Here is an 18,292-nt window from a genome sequence, read left to right on the forward strand (position 1 = left end):
TGGCATTTCTAACATGTATAAAGGGTCTTTAAAAAACATGATATATTCAAAGAATGGAAAATAGATTATTGTGGCTATAGAGTTTATGAGAGATGAGTGACAGTAGATGAATCTACAGGGATGATTTGGTGCCAGAAAAAGCATTGTGTATCACAACCAAGAAATTTGAAACTCATTATATAGGTACCAAGAAGTGAAAGTATGATTAAGTCTTGGAAAAATAACACTGACTGTAATATAGCCTTTGATTTTGGAGTAGGGGATAGAGAAGATGGTAAAACTGTGCTAATGGTTCAAATGATAGAAAGGCATTTAGTGATAATTGTAGTGGGCTTGGGTCAGGGAGAGATCAACTTTAAGAGCTATTTTAGAGGATGAAACAACATGATTTGGTGCCTGGCTGGGATATGGAGAAAGGAGTCCGAGTTGCAGTGACTTGAGTAGTGACATACCAGAAGGCAGGTTTGGGATAAGCACAGAAGGTGAACTTGGTCTGTTAAGTTTGAAGTGCTGATAGTACATTCAGGTAGAGGTATCCAGTATGCCAAGTGGAAATATAGGAATGGACCTTAGGAGAGTGTCATACTAGAGAGTTCCACAACTTGTCTTTCCTGTCACATATGTCATATGCCACAGGTGTATATACACATACACATTCATACACACACACACACACACACACACACACACACACACACGCTAGTTGATCCTCTTTATTCATGGCTTTCATTTTTGCAAATTTATCTGCTTGCTAAAGTTTATTTGCAACCCCCAAATCAATAATTATGGTGCTTTCACAGTCATTTGTAGATATACTCAAGAGCGGTGAAAAAGTGAATTACCTGGGGGCACCTGGCTGGCTCAGTCAGTGGAGTGTGTGGATTCTTGATCCTGTTCAAGGCCCACGTTAGGTAGAGAGATGACTTAAAAAAAAAAATGAGTTGCCTGCTGTGTACATTTTTAGCTGAGGTTGAACAAGGTGACATTTGCCTTCTTGTTTTAACTCTCATACTGTAATCTAGTGTTCTTTTTGCAGTCTCCTTAGTGTCACATTTTTCATAATTTTTGTGCCTTTTTGGGGTGATTATGCTGTCCTCCAAATGTGCTGAAGTGATGTGTAGTGTTACTAAATACAACAGGGTTGTGATATGCCCTATGGAGACTATATGTGTGTTAGATAAACTTTGTTCAGTCATGAATTATGCTGTTGAGTTCAATTTTAATGAATCAACAATATATATTAAATAAGATGTTTTTTACACAGAAATACACATAAAACAAACTTTGTGTAATGATCGGTCGGTGAAAATGTAATCAGAGGCTTATAAGAACTTAACCCTGTATTTTTCATTTCTTGGAAACAATAGAAGCACAGTATTCACTGATTCATTGTTTGTGGGAACTATAGAACATAACTACTACAAATTCTCACAAATATTGAGAATTGGCTGTGTATGTATATAAAATCTGCTATTTTTTTAATGAATAATTTTTACATTTGTACAGTACAGACATTAGCCCCAATGTATGGGTAAGATTATGATCACAAGAAATATAGAACTCTCTCTTCTTGTTGAAAAATGAATACATACCAGACAAAAACAGTTTGCTGTTTTAGATCAGATAGATGAGTCTATATTCCTTCCCTAAGCCAGAGGGGTTTTTCATAAAATGGAGTATTGAAGAAATTCAGCTGACATTGGCTGACAGCATCTAAATGATCATCTGCAGCACACTTGAGCATACGTGGTTGTCATATTCTCGGGCTGCCAGCTTCTTTTATAGCTTGGTGTTACTCTCTTTAGCAAGCTTGCAACATTTTCAGTCCCTCTTCTCTGACAGAAATTTATTTTACAATGATGTTTATGTGTGAGGGGATTTCATAATCGAAGACGAGTGTTTGTGCGTTCATATCTGTCAGTTTGCTTGAATACAACATTCAAAAGGGTTTTTAGCCTTGCATTCACGAATGTTGGTTCATTTCAGTAGGGGCATTTTAAAATGACAGGTATTATGTGAGAGTGAGAATTACCCATATCTTCTGACATAACATCAGTGTTATCTTGAGAATTAATATTCAGCTTTGTATCTCGCTTTTTACTGTCTGCAAACCTGAAAGCAAGGAATTGGCATTTACAGAGTCAAGGACAAGAAGACATACAACTCCATGCAAATGACTTTTAACACTCCAAGTACTTCTGTGCTTTGTCAGCAGGTATCTGTTTCCTAATCATCTTTCTTTTTGATAAAGAAGATATGCCTTGGGTTGTTATTATCTTATGCAGCTATATAGTTAAATATATAAAATAAAAATGATACAGAACTCCATTTAGAGATGATTCAGTTTGGGTTGACTGATTTACTTGTGCTGCTTATGCTTCTAACTTGATCCCCTTCTGACTAATTGTGTGGCCTTCTAGCTAATGTATCAGAGTGAGTGTTCTCTATCTTCACTGCAAACAGTAGATTTTGTCATTAAGTGTGGTTCAGGGATGACAATTATCTTTCCCTCTTCTTATTCTTGGTAGGTGACCTTAATCTTCACTTTTCATATGGGAATACCTCATAGATCTGTTCTTCGTCTGCACTATGACTAGTGTATTTAAGTTGCAAGATTGATATTCTTTAATTATCCTTCATTCAGAGAACAAAACATTTACAGTTTAATTCCTCTGTGAAATGAACATTAAGCTCACTATATTTTTCAGTTTCTTCTGCTGACTTGGAATAATCTAATGTTCTAATAATAAAGATTATTTAATAAGGTCGACTAGCTCTTGACCTACCTGAGTCTATGTTAGCTTATCCAATTTCAGCAAACTGTCATGCAATATAAAGATTATAATTTCAGGATTTTATATAAAGTTCTTCAGTACATGCTAATTAAGCATGAGTATTTTCTTAAACCTGTAAGATTACAGGGCATTAACTAAAAAATGAAAATATCTAAACTAATGTCTCTCTAATGCAAGTGTAAAGTAGTGTCTGTAAATGGCAACTATATAGTTTCAGAGAAAATTGTTTCAAAAGTCTGGTGATTTATCAGCTGTGGTCCCTAAACCTTTTTTTTTTAAAGGATGGTAACATTCACGAGTTTATATTTGGTGTTTACTATCCCTCCAGCCTTACTATACACATTTCACTTCTTTTTTTTTTTTTCAACATTTATTTATTTTTTGGGACAGAGAGAGACAGAGCATGAACAGGGGAGGGGCAGAGAGAGAGGGAGACACAGAATCGGAAACAGGCTCCAGGCTCTGAGCCATCAGCCCAGAGCCCGACGCGGGGCTCGAACTCATGGACCACGAGATCGTGACCTGGCTGAAGTCGGACGCTTAACCGACCGCGCCACCCAGGCGCCCCCACATTTCACTTCTAAATGTGTTCATTTCCATCTCTATTTTTACTCAAATACTTTCATTTCTTCTCTTCAACACTCTGAACAATTACTCCTCAGATCAAGACCTTTTTTCTCCAAAGAAACACTGAAATCTATCTAGTTTCCCTTCTTGCTGGCTTTATATTTATAACTTACTTGCTGCTGTGTCATTAGTTTGCTTAGTTTCATTTTTGTTCAGTGTAACAAATATCTCCCGCTTGCTTGTTGTGGTGATGTGTCAGCTTGGCGGGTAGGGAAGCATGCTCTGAACAGGCTTCTCAGAGGAAGTGATCCTGGACCTGAATCTTAAGAACAAGTAGGAATTGCCTATGCGTGCAAAGGTTGTAAGGATATATTGGCAAAAGACCAGCGTGAGAACACATGAGATTCAGTGTGGCTGTGGTGTGATGAAGTGGGAGATAGGAAGTGAAGCTGAGGAGATAGGCATGAGCGAGGTCATTGAGTACTTCACATGCCACACTGTCCATTTATTCTGTGGGTGAACTTTAACTTCATTCTATGGATAAGTCTTTGAAAGGTCTGACATATGATGGTGAATGATGTGGCAGGATTTTCATTTTAGAGGGATCATTTTGGCAGCAGTATAATAATTGACTCTGAAGTAGGATAAAAGTGGACTGGTTAGATAAGTGAATTGGTTATATTGAGAGATAGTGACCTGGATTTGGGTACTATTGATTGGGATGGAGTTGAGAAAGTAGTCTTAGAAAGCATTTAGAGTAAGAATCAATGAGACTTGAAGGTGATTGGTGAAATGTAATAATTGCTGGACTTTTCATGTGTCTAAGTGGCTATGGTGCTGTTAACCAAAACAGGGAATTTAAAGAAGGGATCAATTTTAGGAAGAGATGAAAAGCTCAGTTTTGAACATACTGAGTTTTTACCTATGGTATATTCAGGTGGAAACATCCAAAAAACCCAGCAGGACATGGGGGTCTGAGGCTCAGGTGAAAGATCAAAATTAGGAGTTATGTGCAGGGTCCTCCTAGTCCTGCTGGGAACTCTGAGAATGTGGGCAAAAAAGCTGAACCCTAAGGAAAGAAGGAAAAAAATGGAACCCAAGATGGAAATGAGAAGGAAAAGCTCTATCTTGCCATAATTTCTCTTAAAGAAGGACAATTTGATCTTTTCTATATCCTCAGTAACACCTAATAGTACATTATGTAGAAGATACTCAGCAAATGTTTGCCACTTATTTTGTTGAACTGGAAAGCATCTCATTTACTTAGAGATTTATTTCATATTATATCTAATTTCATGACTTGACAAGAAATACTTTTTAAGTAATACTTTTTAAACATTCTAATTGCAGTACAATTAGCATACAGTGTTATATTAGTTTCAGGTATACATTGTAGTGATTTAACAATTCTGTGCATTACTCAGTGCTCATCATGATAAGTGTACCCTTAATCCCCATCATGAATTTTACCCATTCCCCCCTACCCACCTCCCTTTAGGGTAACCATCTGTTCTCTAGTTAAGAGTCTGTTTCTTGGATTGTCTCTTTTTCCCTTTGCTTGTTTTATTTCATAAATTTCACATGAGTGAAATCATATGACATTTCGCTCTTGAGTGACTTATTTCACTTAGCTTTATACTCTAGATCATCCATGTTGTTGCAGACAAGAATTTTATTTATTTATTTATTTAATCTATTTTATTTTTTTATGTTTTTTTTTTTTAGAGAAAGCACAAGTGGGAGAGGGAGGGAGGGAGGGAGGGAGAGAGAGAGAGAGAAAGAGAGAGAGAGAGAGAGAGAGAAAGAGAGAGAGAGAAAGAGAGAGAATCCTAGGCTTGGGACTTGATCTCATGATCCCAAGATCATGACCTGAGCTGAAATCAAGAATCGGATGCTTAACGGACTAAGCCACCCAGGCGCACCAGGAAATTTATTATTTAAAAAAAAATTTTTTTTTTCTTAATGTTTTTATTTATTTTTGAGACAGATTAAGTGACTTGATCAACTTTTTCACATTTATATAGAACTCCAAAATTCACTCTCTTAACTATCAGTAATGTTTGGGCCAAAAGACCATATGGAAGTCTCCTCTTTGGGTTCCATTGTGAGAATTATTCTAACCCAAAGGCACTGCTATATACTAAATTTTGCATGGTCAGTCTTATGTACATTAGCATAATAATTGGACACCTCTGTTCCTGAGTAGACTAAGGCTTTACTTAATTCTTTTCATCTTTCTGGGCCAGTATTTATTTTTCTATTAGCAGTTTGTATTACATGGTTGCCAAGTTGCTTCAGGTTCTAAAATCTTGTAAATCCATTATTTTTGAAAACTCAAAAACTGGTTCCTTGGAGTCTACTAACAGGTTTTAGAGATTCTCAGGATAGATGACTGGGTTTAATGACTCGACTGAAATTATATGTAAAATATGATTCATGTATGTGCCTTTTTCAGGAAATGCAGTTCATAGCTTTCACTAGTCTCATAGTTTTATATATCTCACAGCTTACCCTTTACCCAGAAGATTAAGAACTTAGTTGTAGAAATATTTTTGCATAATGTAATGAACTACAGTACTTCATGCAATCCTATCCTGTGTAGTTATCTTTAACAAAGGTATTGTTGTTCATTGAAAGTAATTTTTTGTGGTAAGGTTACTTTTCTGGCTACTTAAACAATAGTACTTTCTAAACTAAAATACCTCTTAGTTATGTCATCACTTAAAAACAAGTCCACTAAATAGAATGTGTAACAGTTTGCCTCTGCCTAAAGGTATGTTAAAGAATGCTCAGTTTTAAAGTATGACTCAGATAACCTTCACTAATATGTATTTCCCACTTTCCATCTTCCTGTAGGAAAAGAATATTTGAGGTCCACTCCTAAGGAAAGAAAAGGAAGCAATGACATAATGCCTAGAGTTGGAACCAGTTAAACTGGGTTTGTACGTTTTCTTTTCATGATGTAACACATTTATTGCAGTGTTAAATCTCTTTTTATCAATGTCTTGTCTTATTCCAGCATCAAATCTTATAATTTTGAAACTCACCTTGGTATGGAAGAGACAAAGATGACAAAGACATGCCCTTTTCAAAGTATTTGCCATGTTTCTGTGACTAGGAAAGACAGAATGCTAAATTGCTAGATAATAGTCTCATTTTCAGATGAGAAGCTTTGAGAGGTTTGGTAAATTGCTCAAGGTCTAAAGCTCTTAGATAGGCTGGGATTCAAATTCAGATTTGTTGACTCCAAACCTCATTTGCCTTCCATTAGGTCACAATGCCCCTCATTTTATTTCAGTTTAGTTGTTGCACAACTGCTGATAAATGAATTTGAGGACCAGGACCCCATGCATTTAATTTCAGGAATTTTTCTGATAAAGTAAAAGGAGAAAAAAGCATTCTTTATTTCCCAGAAGTTGAAGAGATTAGAGAAGGGAACTAAGTATATGCCAGACCGTCAAAGGGCCTTTACATGAGCTAGCTCCTTTAATTCACAGTAACCAGGTGTGATATACTTGGTATTATTCCTATTTTAAAGATGAGACTGAGGATCAGAGAAATAAATAAATTGCCCAAGATCACATATCTAGTTAAGTAACAAAATCAGAATTGAAACCCTTTAATTTGGAAAGTTTAGATAGGGTTTGTATCATGCCTATTGACTTTATTTTTTTTATAAAGACTTTTTTTTTTAAGTTTATTTTGAGAGAGAGAGAGAGAGAGAGAGAGAGAGAGAGAGCGCGCGCACAGGAAAGGGCCAGAGAGAGAGGAAGGGGCAGAGAGAATCCCAAACAGAGTCCTCATGGTCAGTGCAGAGCCCAACACAGGTCTTGAACTCATGGACTGTGAGATCATGACTTGAGCCAAAATCAGAGTCGGACATTTATTTTATTTTATTTTTTTTCAATGTTTATTTATTTTTGGGACAGAGAGAGACAGAGCATGAACGGGGGAGGGGCAGAGAGAGAGGGAGACACAGAATCGGAAACAGGCTCCAGGCTCTGAGCCATCAGCCCAGAGCCCGACACGGGGCTCGAACTCACGGACCGCGAGATCGTGACCTGGCTGAAGTCGGACGCTCAACCGACTGCGCCACCCAGGCGCCCCCAGAGTCGGACATTTAAGCAACTGCACCACCCAGTCACCCGCCTGTTGACTTTAAATTGAATATCACACAAGCCAGATGAATAGCTGTACAGTTAAATCTGGAGCCCCTTTTGCTGTTTGTATCATTTTTTTTTTTAGTGTAATAATGATTTCAGGAATAGAATTTAGTGATTCATCACTTACATATAACACCTAGTACTCATCCCAACAAGTGTCCTCCTTAATGCCCCTTGCCCATTTAGCCCATCCTCCCCACCCAACACCCCTCCAGCAAACTTCAGTTTGTTCTTTGTAAGAGTCTCTTACGGTTTGTCTCCCTGTTTGTTTTTTTGTTTTTTTTTTTTTTTTTTTTTTTGCTTCCCTTCCTGTATATTCATCTGTTTTGTGTCTTAAATTCCACATATGAATGAAATCATATTTGTCTTTCTCTGACTTATTTCACTTACCATAATGCACTCTGGTTCTATCCAAGTTGTGGCAAATTGCAAGATTTCATTCTTTTTGATCGCTGAGTAATATCCCATTGTATATATATACCACATCTTTATCCATCCATCACTCAGTGGACATTGGGCTCTTCCCATACTTTGGCTGTTGTCAATAGTGCTGCTATAACATTGAGGTGCATGTGTCCCTTTGAAACAGCACACCTTTATCCCTTGGATAAATACCTAGTAGTGCAATTGCTGGGTCGTAGGGTAGTTCTATTTTTAATTTTTTGAGGAACCTGTGTATGTTTTCTGGAGTGGCTGCACCAGTTTGCATTCCCACCACCAGTGCAAAAGGGTTCCCCTTTCTCCACATCCTCGCCAACATCTCTTGTTGCCTGAGTTGATTTTAGCCATTCTGACAGGTGTGAGGTGGTACCTCATTGTGGTTTTGATTTGTATTTCCTTGATGATGAGTGATGTTGAGCATCTTTTCATTTATCTGTTAGCTACCTGATGTCTTCTTTGGAAAAGTGTCTATTCATATCTTTTGCCATATCTACACTGGATTATTTGTTTTTTGGCTGTTGGGTTTGATAAGTTCTTCATAGATTTTGGATATTAACCCTTTATCTGATGTGTCATTTGCAAATATGTTCTCCCATTCTGTCACTTGCCTTTTAGTTTTGCGAATTGTTTCCTTTGCTGTGCAGAAGCTTTTTTTTCTTGATGAAGTCCCAATAGTTCACTTTTGCTTTTGCTTCCCTTGCCTCTGGAGATATGTCAACTAAGAAGTTGGAGCGGCCGAGGTCAAAGTAGTTTTTGCCTGTTTTCTTCTCTAAGATTTTGATGGTTTCCTGTCTTACATTTAGGTCTTTCATCCATTTTGAGTTTATTTTTATATATGGTGTAAGAAAGTGGTCCAGGTTCATTCTTCTGCATGTTGCTGTCCAATTTTCCCCACACCACTTGCTGACGAGACTGCCTTTTTTCCATAGGATATTCTTTCCTGCTTTGTCAAAGATTAGTTGGCCATATGTTTGTGGGTTCATTTCTGGGTTCTCTATTCTGTTCCATTGATCTTTGTGTCCATTTTTGTGCCAGTACCATACTGTCTTGATGATTCCAGCTTTGAAATACAGCTTGAAGTCTAGAATTGTGATGCCTCCAGCTTTGGTTTTCTTTTTCCAGATTTCTTTGGCTATTCAGGGTCTTTTGTGGTTCCAAACAAATTTTAGGATTGTTTGTTCTAGCTCTGTGAAGACTGTTGGTGTTATTTTGATAGGGATTACATTGAATATGTAGATTGCTTTGTGTAGTATCAACATTTTAGCAGTATTTGTTCTTCCAATCCATGAGCATGGAGTTTTTTTTCCCATTTCTTTGTGTCTTCAATTTCTTTTATAAGCTTTCTATAGTTTTTAGTGTATAGATTTTTCACCTCTTTGGATAGGTTTATGGTTTTTGGTGCAATTGTAAATGGGATAGCTTCCATGATTTCTCTTTCTGCTGCTTCGTTATTGGTATATAGAAATGCAACCGATTTCTATACATTCATTTTATATCTTGTGACTTTGCTGAATTCATGTATCATGTCTAGCAGTTTTTTGGTGGAGTCTTTTGAGTTTTCCACATAGAGGATCATGTCATCTGCAAAGAGTAAAAGTTTGACTTCCTCCTTGCCATTTTGGATGCCTTTTATTTCTTTGTGTTGTCTGGTTGCTGAGGTGAGGACTTCCAACACTATGTTGAATAACAGTGGTGAGAGTGTATAGACTTGTCATGTTTCTGACCTTCAGGGAAAAGCTCTCAGTTTTTCTGCTTTGAGAATGATATTAGCTGTGGGTCTTTCATATATGGTTTTATGACCTTGAGGTATGATCCTTCTATCCCTACTTTCTTCAGGGTTTTTTTTTTTTTTTTTTAATCAAGAAAGGATGCTATATTTTGTCAAATGCTTTTTTAGCATCTATTGAGAGGATCATGTGGTTCTTATCCTTTCATTTATTAATGTGATGTATCACATTGATTGTTTTGTGGATATTGTATCAGCTGTCATCCCAGGAATAAATCCTACTTGATTGTGGTCAGTACTTCTTTTAATGTATTGTTGGGTCTGGTTTTCTTGTATCTTGTTGAGAATTTTTGCATCCATGTTCATCAGGGAAATTTGTAGTTCTCCTTTTTAGTGGGGTCTTTGTCTGGTTTTGGAATCAAGGTAATGCTGGCCTCTGGAATGAGGCTGGAAGTTTTCCTTCCATTTGTATTTTTTGGAACAGCTTTAAAAGAACAGGTGTTAACTTTTCTTTAAATGTTTGGTAGAATTCCCCTGGAAAGCCATCTGGCCCTGGACTCTTGTTTGTTGGGAGATTTTTTGATTCCTGATTTGATTTTACTGGTTATGTGCCTGTTCCAATTTTCTATATCTTCCTGTTTCTGTTTTGGTAGTTTATATTTTTCTAGGAATTTGTCCATTTCTTCCAGACTGCCCATTTTATTGGCATATAATTGCTCATATTATTCTCTTAATATTGTTTGTATTTCTGCAGTGTTGGTTGTGATCTCTCCTCTTTCATTCATGATTTTATTTATTATGGGTCCTTTCCTTTTTCTTTTTTCAGTCTAGCTAGGGGTTTATCAGTTTTGTTAATTCTTTCAAAGAACCAGCTCCTGGTTTCATTGATCTGTTCTACCTTTTTTTTTTTTTTTATTTCGATATCATTGATTTCTGCTCTCATCTTTATTATTTCCCTTCTTCTGCTGGTTTTGGGCTTTATTTGCTGTTCTTTTTCTACCTCTTTTAGCTGTAAGGTTAGGCTGTGTATTTGAGACCATTCTTCCTTCTTTAGGAAGGCCTAAATTGTTATATACCTCCCTCTTATGACCACCTTTGCTGCATCCCAGAGGTTATGGATTGTCATGTTTCCTTTTTCATTGGCTTCCATGTACTTTTTAATTTCCTCTTTAATTTCTTGGTTTACCCAGTCATTCTTTAGTAGTTGTCTTTAATCTCCAAGATCTTTCATGATCTTTCCAAATTTTTTCTTGTGGTTGATTTCATTCCATAGTGTTGTGGTCCAAAAATATGCAACGTATGTTTTCTGTCTTTTTGTACTTGTTGAGGGCTGATTTGTGTCCCAGTATATGATCTGTTTTGGAGAATGTTCCATGTGCACTCAAGCAGAATGTGTATCCTGCTCCTTTAGGGTGAAATGTTCTGAATATATCTGTTAAGTCCATATGTTCCAGTGTGTCATTCAAAGCATTGTTTCCTTATTGATTTTCTGCCTAGATGATCTGTCCATTGCTCTAAGTGGGGTGTTGAGTCCCCTACTATTATGGTATTATTATCAGTGAGTTTCTTTATTTTCGTGATTGATTTACATATTTGGATGTGTCACGTTGGGAGCACAAATATTTTTAATTGTTAGATCTTCTTGGTGGATATAACCCTTAATTATGATATGATGCCCTTCTTCATCCCTTGTTACAGTCTTTATTTTAAAATCTAGTTTGTCTGATGTAAGTATGGCTACTCTAGCTTTCTTTTGATGACCACTAGCTTGATAGATGGTTTTCTATCCCCTTACTTTCAATTTGCAGATGTCTTTAGGTCTAAAATAGGTCCCTTGTAAGCAGCATCTAGTTGGGTCTTGTTTTCTTATCCATGCTGATACCATTTGTATTTGATTGGAGTGTTTAGTACATTGACATTTAGAGTGAGTACTAAAAGATATGAATTTAGTCCTATTGTGTTGCCTATAGAGTTGGTATTTCTGGTGACGTTCTTTGGTTGTTTCTAGTCTTTGTTGCTTTTGGTGTTTTTTCGCTTGTTTGTTTGTTTGTTTTTGTCTTTTCTCCCATCAAATGGTCCCCCTTAACATTTCTTGCAGGGCTGGTTTAGTGGTTACAAACTCCTTTAGTTTTTGTTTGTCTGGATAACTCATTATCTCTACTTCTATTTTGAATGACAGCGTTGCTGGATAAAGAATTCTTGGCTGCATCTTTTTCTGATTCAGAACTTTGAATATATCCTGTTACTACTTTCTGGCCTGCCACGTGTCTGTGGATGGGTTTGCTGCAAACCTGATCTGGCTTCTCTGATACGTTAAGGACTTTTTTTTTCCCTTACTGCTTTCATAATCCTTTCTGTGTGTGTGTATTTTGTGAATTTGTCTATGATATGTTTTGGTGATGGTTGGTTTTTGTTGAATCTAATGGGAGTTCTCTGTGCTTCATGGATTTTGATGTCTGTGTCCTTCCCCAGATTAGGAAATTTTTCTGCTATAAACCTTCTGCCCCTTTTTCTCTCTCTTCATCTTCTAGGACTCCTGTGATTCAGAGATTATTCCTTTTTAATAAGTCACTGTGTCCTCTCAGTCTTGTGACGTGCTCTTTTGCCTTTGTTTCCCTTTTTTTTCTACTTCATTATTCTCCATAATTTTGTCTTCTATATTGCTGATTCACTGCTCTTATTCATCCATCCTTGCTGTCCAGGCATCCATTTGATCTTGGTTATAACATTTTTAATTCCATCCTGACTAGACTTTACTTCTTTCATCTCCACAGAAAAGGATTCTATGTTTTTTTCAACCCCAGCTAGTATTCTTATTATTGTGGTTCTAAATTCCAATTCAGACATCTTGCTTATATCTGTGTTGATTAAGCCCCTAGCAGTGATTTCTTCCTGTTCTTTTGGGGTGAATTCCTTTGTTTTGTCATTTTGGAGGAAGAAAAAAATAAAATTAAAATTAAAAAAATTTAAAGCAAAACAAAAATTCAAAAAAGGAAGCTAGATCCTAGGTGTATTTTGGTCTGCTTGTTGAAAGAAGCTTGATAGAATAGAGAAAAAAGGGAAAGAAAAGAAAGAAAAGACAAAAAATTAAGAAAACATTTAACAATTTTAAAATGTATAGAATAAAATAGGATAAAATGAAATAAAATGAAAGAATAAACAATTTTTAAAAATAAAATAAAAAAATGTTTAAAAAATTTAAAAAAAGAAAATAAAAATAATTTTTTTCTTTCTGTATCCGAAAAAAAGAGAAGGAAAACAACAAAAACAAAGACAAAAAAATTTAAACAAAAACAGAAGTATAAAAAATGAATAAATGAACCAGCAAACAGAATGAAAAGCGAATGAAGTTACTACATCCCATTTCCCCTAGAACTCAAACTATGAAGCACTCTATAGTCTGTACACTAAGCAGGTAGAGGGACTTGTGCTGGTTTTCTAGGGGAAGTGCTCAGAGGGGGCAGTTGGGTGGGGCTTGTTGTAATGCCTCTGCTCTCCAATAGGTGGCACTGCTTAGCTCACTGGGGTGGGTCAGTGTGGTGTGCCTGCGCCTGCCGGGGAGAGGTGGAAATGGCTTCACCCATCTCCCTAGCCTCTGGCACCTGTCCTTTGTCTCAGGTTTCCATCCACTCCCAGCCTCTTACTCTGTTCGTGTCCAAGCCATCCACCTGCCAGAGTTTTATCTCAGTTGGGGCTGTGTTTAAAACCCCACACTTCAGAGACCCCTGTGGCTTGGATCTGTGCAGACTCTCTGTGGGAGGGTCTCACCAAACAATGGGCCCTGCCGGCTTGCCTCACAAATCGTTCCTGCCATCACACAGTGGCAGAGGTTCAGAGATGATGGCAAATCACAACACAGCCAGTGCCACGTTTCACTGCACTCTGGCATCTTTGTCCCAATGCCAGCAAATGTGGCTGCTCTCTAGGGTCCACTGGAACCATTGCCTGTGGGGAGGTCATGTAGCCTCTACCAAATGCTCTCCTAGCAGGGGAACTGCTTCTCCCTGTGTGGCACATGGACCCCTCAGACCACGTTGCCAGCTTCTGGGACTTCACCCTGTTTCCTCACCAGAGCACATCTAGGCACCAAGCTTTGCAACTTCAGAGTCTGCATTCCACAGTTTATAGAATCCTGGTGGTATTGAAACCCTCTCCTTTCCGTCAGTGTTTTGGGGAACAGATTTCTTGTTCAGTCCCCTGTGAGTGTTTTCACTCTTTGTCTTTCTCTCCAGAAACTTTCGGGGAGTGGTTTTTTTTTTTTGCACTCTCCCCCTTTCTCTGTCCTCCACAAAAACAGCTCCCTACCCTCCACGGCTTTTCTCTCCCCCAGTTCACCTGTACAGAACTGCATACCTGCTGAGTTCTGTGGCTAAAGTTATGCAGACTGTTGTGTTAATCCTCTGATCAATTTCCTAAATGTGCAAAATGGTTTGGTGCTGATATAGCTGCATTTCAGGGATGAGACAAGTTGAGGGTCTCCATGCTGCTCCACCATCTTGTCGCTGTTAGTATCATTCTTAATTGAACTACTAGAAGTTAGGTCATTTTTCCAAAATAATATTTACATATTTTTAAAGAGCTTTTCATTGTCACCAGTTTGAAAGGTAATTGTTTAAGCTATGGTGAAGAAAGGTTTTAAGCTCACAGAATGGCGAACAGCATCACATGCCGGAAGAGATTTTGCTGTAGTCAGGTCTTGCCTGCCCCAAGTTTCCTACTGACTTTTCCAGTCAGCAGGTTCCCTGGGTTACCTTTGGACACCTTTTATGAGATGAGAAGTTTGAGTTGATTTCCCTAAGTCTCTTATAACTGTAATGTTATCCTATCAGTAAGTAGAGTTTTTATGTGTTTCAAATGTAAATATTAAAGGAATTTTAGAGATGGAAGGAAGTCTTTAGTGGTCAGCTACTGGAATCCTCCCATATGACAGATGAAGAAATGGAGACCCTCACCTCTGTATGACACTTTAAACATTTAGAGCTCTTTCACCTCACCAAAATCTTGTGTATTAAATTGTATCATCATTATTGTAGAGATTAATTCATCCATGGTCCCTTAGCTGGGCCTAAAGTTTACCATGTTTGCTTTAGTGGGATTAATTATACTCTGTGATGAAATCCTGTTGTGTGAAAAAGTGACAATTCAGTGATTTGTAAAGCAAGTCCAAGCAGGAAAAGCAAACATTTCCAAGTATGAAAGTGGTAATGAACTCAGCAGTATAAATAGCAGAAATAAAGAGGGAAAGAGGTGGCAAAAACTAAGGTCTATGATCTGAGTTAATCTTAGTTTTCATTTATTCCTGGATTAGGAGTAAGCATAATTGACTTTTAGTATTCTTGTGTTTATCAGTAGTGTAGTATTTGAGTTGCTTTATCCTTAACAAAATAACTCAAATAGAAACTGTACTTTATAATAACATACTTTCAAAAATATTGTAGGTGAGCTAGAGGAACTTAAAACAGTTCATTCAAAAGGGTATCTCCAAAAAACAAATGCACAAGTAAGTGTGGGAAACTAAGCTTTATACACAGTTATTTATTTCATTGCCTTTAGTGATGTGGGTTTTTTTTTTTTTTTCTTTTCTTTTCTTCCTGTTTCTGCTCTGTAGTGTGGAGGTATCCTTTCAAAATGTTACCTGTTTCTAGGCTATTGACCTGGCTGTGCCAAACAACAAATTGCTTTACCTTGGTTCCTACTTATCCTTTTCTTCCCCTTCCTTCTTTTTATTTATTTAAAGTTTTTATTTAAATTCCGATTAGTTAATTTCAGGTGTACAATTTTTTTTTTTAATTTTTTTTTTTCAACGTTTATTTATTTTTGGGACAGAGAGAGACAGAGCATGAACGGGGGAGGGGCAGAGAGAGAGGGAGACACAGAATCGGAAACAGGCTCCAGGCTCTGAGCCATCAGCCCAGAGCCTGATACGGGGCTCGAACTCACGGACCGCGAGATCGTGACCTGGCTGAAGTCGACGCTTAACCGACTGCGCCACCCAGGCGCCCCTCAGGTGTACAATTTAATGATTCAACCTTTCCATAAACAACACCTGGTGCTCATCACAAGTGCACTCCTTAATCTATAAAATCTATTTAACCTACCTCCCCTCTGGTAACCATCAGTTTGTTCTCTGTAAGTGTCTTTTTCTTGGTTTGCGCCTCTCTCTCTCTCTTCCCCCCCCCTTTGTTCTTTTGTTTTGTTTCTTAACTTCCACATGTGAAGAAATCATATTGTATTTGTTTTTTTCTGACTTATTTAACTTAGCATAATACTCTCTAGGTCCATCCATGTTGTTACAAATGACAAGATTTCATTATTTTTTATGGCTGGGTAATATTCCATTGTAAATATACATACCACATCTTCTTTATCCATTTATCAGTCAGTGGACACTTGGGCTATTTCCATAATTTGGTTATTGTAGATAATGCTGCTTACATTTGTAACTTTCTATGAACAATATATATATATTTTTAATTGGAAAGAAAATTGTCTTAAAACTAGTATATGAATGTTAGTTTTTCTTTTACAGTTTTGTTCACCAATTTGTTCTTCCTTTAAAAGAAGCCCATTTGTAGATTGCATGGTATCGTGGTGCTTTCTCTGTGGATATGAAAATTTGATCACTAACAATTTCTATTTTTCATTCTATACTAAATTTGTTTTTAATTATAAACTATGTTCTATAGAACTTATAAATTGGAGCAGGATCTCTCATATGGTTCTAATCAAAAAGGACAACCATAAAGGATGGAGTAAGTGTATTATAAAATTTGAAAGCAACAGTGTAAGATTTGGCTTAAGTTAGAGAGGAAGAATGTTCTTGAGATCTTTTTTTCCCTGAGAGTCCTTTTAAAGATTCTCTTGCCTAGCTGCTGATATTCTTTCCACATGCCCTGTCCTACCGAGTTCTGCCTTACAGGCCACTCCCATTCACACTCCATTGCAGACCCACGGAATTCAGAGAAATGGCATTTGTGGACGACTTGAATAGTCTGGTCTTTTTTTTTTTTTTTTTTCAACGTTTATTTATTTTGGGGACAGAGAGAGACAGAGCATGAACGGGGGAGGGGCAGAGAGAGAGGGAGACAGAATCGGAGACAGGCTCCAGGCTCTGAGCCATCAGCCCAGAGCCTGACGCGGGGCTCGTACTCACAGACCGCGAGATCGTGACCTGGCTGAGGTCGGACGCTTAACCGACTGCGCCACCCAGGCGCCCCGAATAGTCTGGTTTTTAATTTTCAGTTTTGTGTCTGATCTCAAAACGTGTGCAAGGGCTTTTTTTCAGTTGTTGCTTTAAGATTCTTTAAAGGAAAAACCAAAAAGGTCACTTTACAGTAATGGATACTTAATTGTTTTATGGTAAGTCAGGAGCTAGTCTCCTGGAAACTTCCAACACCTGACATAAACACTTTCATTAAATTGTGCCTAATATAATATGACTGTGTTTTACTTGCCCAGACTATACTAAGGACTACAATTAGCTTCTCATTGGCCAGCTGTGATTTAATGGTCGTAATAAAGTTATGATATTTAGCTGAGGGCTTAGAATTTTTAAAGGTGACTGGGTTTTTTCCTGATTTGTGTTTCCCTTGTTTGGCATTAGAGCTAAAGAGCCAGGCTCCCAGGCTGGTGTCGCATTCATATTAAAACATTCCCTTTATACACATATGGTCCATGGGATTCTAAAGGCTTGGTTTTAATAGATTAAGTCTTCTGATTTTTTTTTTTTCAATGCTTGTTTATTTTTGACAGAGTGTGAGCAAGGGAGGGGCAGAGAGAGAGAGAGAGAGGGAGATACAGAATCCAAAGCAGACTCTAGGCTCTGAGCTGTCAGCAGAGACCCCATTGTGGGGCTCAAACCCACGCACTGAGCAATCATGACCTGAGCTGAAGTGGGATATTTATTATTTAAAAAAAAATTTTTTTTAATGTTTATTTATTTTTGAGACAGAAAGAGACAGAGCATGAATGGGGGAGGGTCAGAGAGAGGGAGACACAGAATCTGAAACAGGCTCCAGGCTCTGAGCTGTCAGCACAGAGCCCGACGCAGGGCTCGAACTCACTGACCGTGAGATCATGACCTGAGCCGAAGTCGGCCACTTAACCGACTGAGCCACCCAGGCGCCCCCGAAGTGGGATATTTAAATGACTGAGCCACCCATGTGCTCCAAGCCTTTTGATTTTTAAGCTAATTATTTCTATAAAGAGATAGTTGAAATACTTTTTTTTTTCAGTCTTATTGACAAATCTAATACCACTAAATAAAAGTGTTTTGCCATGGCTTTTATTTAATATTAATATAGATTTGAGTTTTCTATGGAATTTAGTTGCTGTGCCAGGGTGCTTTCTAATATAAGATCAGTTCTTAATAGATGTATGGAAATACGAGGAACTTTCAGATGCTTTTTTTAAGTGTATTTTTTAAGTTTATTTATTTATTTTGAGAGAGAGAGTGATAGCTAGAGCGAGGGAGGGGCAGAGACAGAGGGAGAGTTAGAGAGAAAGGGAGAGAGAGTGAGAGATTGAGAAAGAGAGAGAGAGAGAGAGGAAGAGAGAGAGAGAGAGAGAGAGAGAGAGAGAGAGAGAGAGAGAGAGAGAGA

The 18,292-nt window shown here is 37.6% G+C and overlaps 1 protein-coding gene across 4 annotated transcripts in view; it reads left to right on the forward strand.

Annotated features, from left to right (window-relative positions):
- Positions 1 to 18,292, forward strand: part of PEAK1 (pseudopodium enriched atypical kinase 1) — a 313,736-nt gene that overhangs the window by 120,070 nt on the left and 175,374 nt on the right. For 3 of the 4 annotated variants that reach the window (XM_040493338.1, XM_040493340.1, XM_040493339.1), the window contains one exon: positions 6,219 to 6,300. The gene's annotated coding sequence lies outside the window, so the exon portion shown is untranslated. Of the gene's footprint in view, positions 1 to 6,218; positions 6,305 to 18,292 lie in introns of all 4 variants that reach the window. The other variant, XM_040493341.1, reaches the window with a different exon arrangement.

The sequence above is a fragment of the Herpailurus yagouaroundi genome, unplaced genomic scaffold (assembly GCF_014898765.1).
Source record: "Herpailurus yagouaroundi ecotype Mexico unplaced genomic scaffold, PumYag 184, whole genome shotgun sequence".
NCBI lineage: Eukaryota > Metazoa > Chordata > Mammalia > Carnivora > Felidae > Herpailurus > Herpailurus yagouaroundi.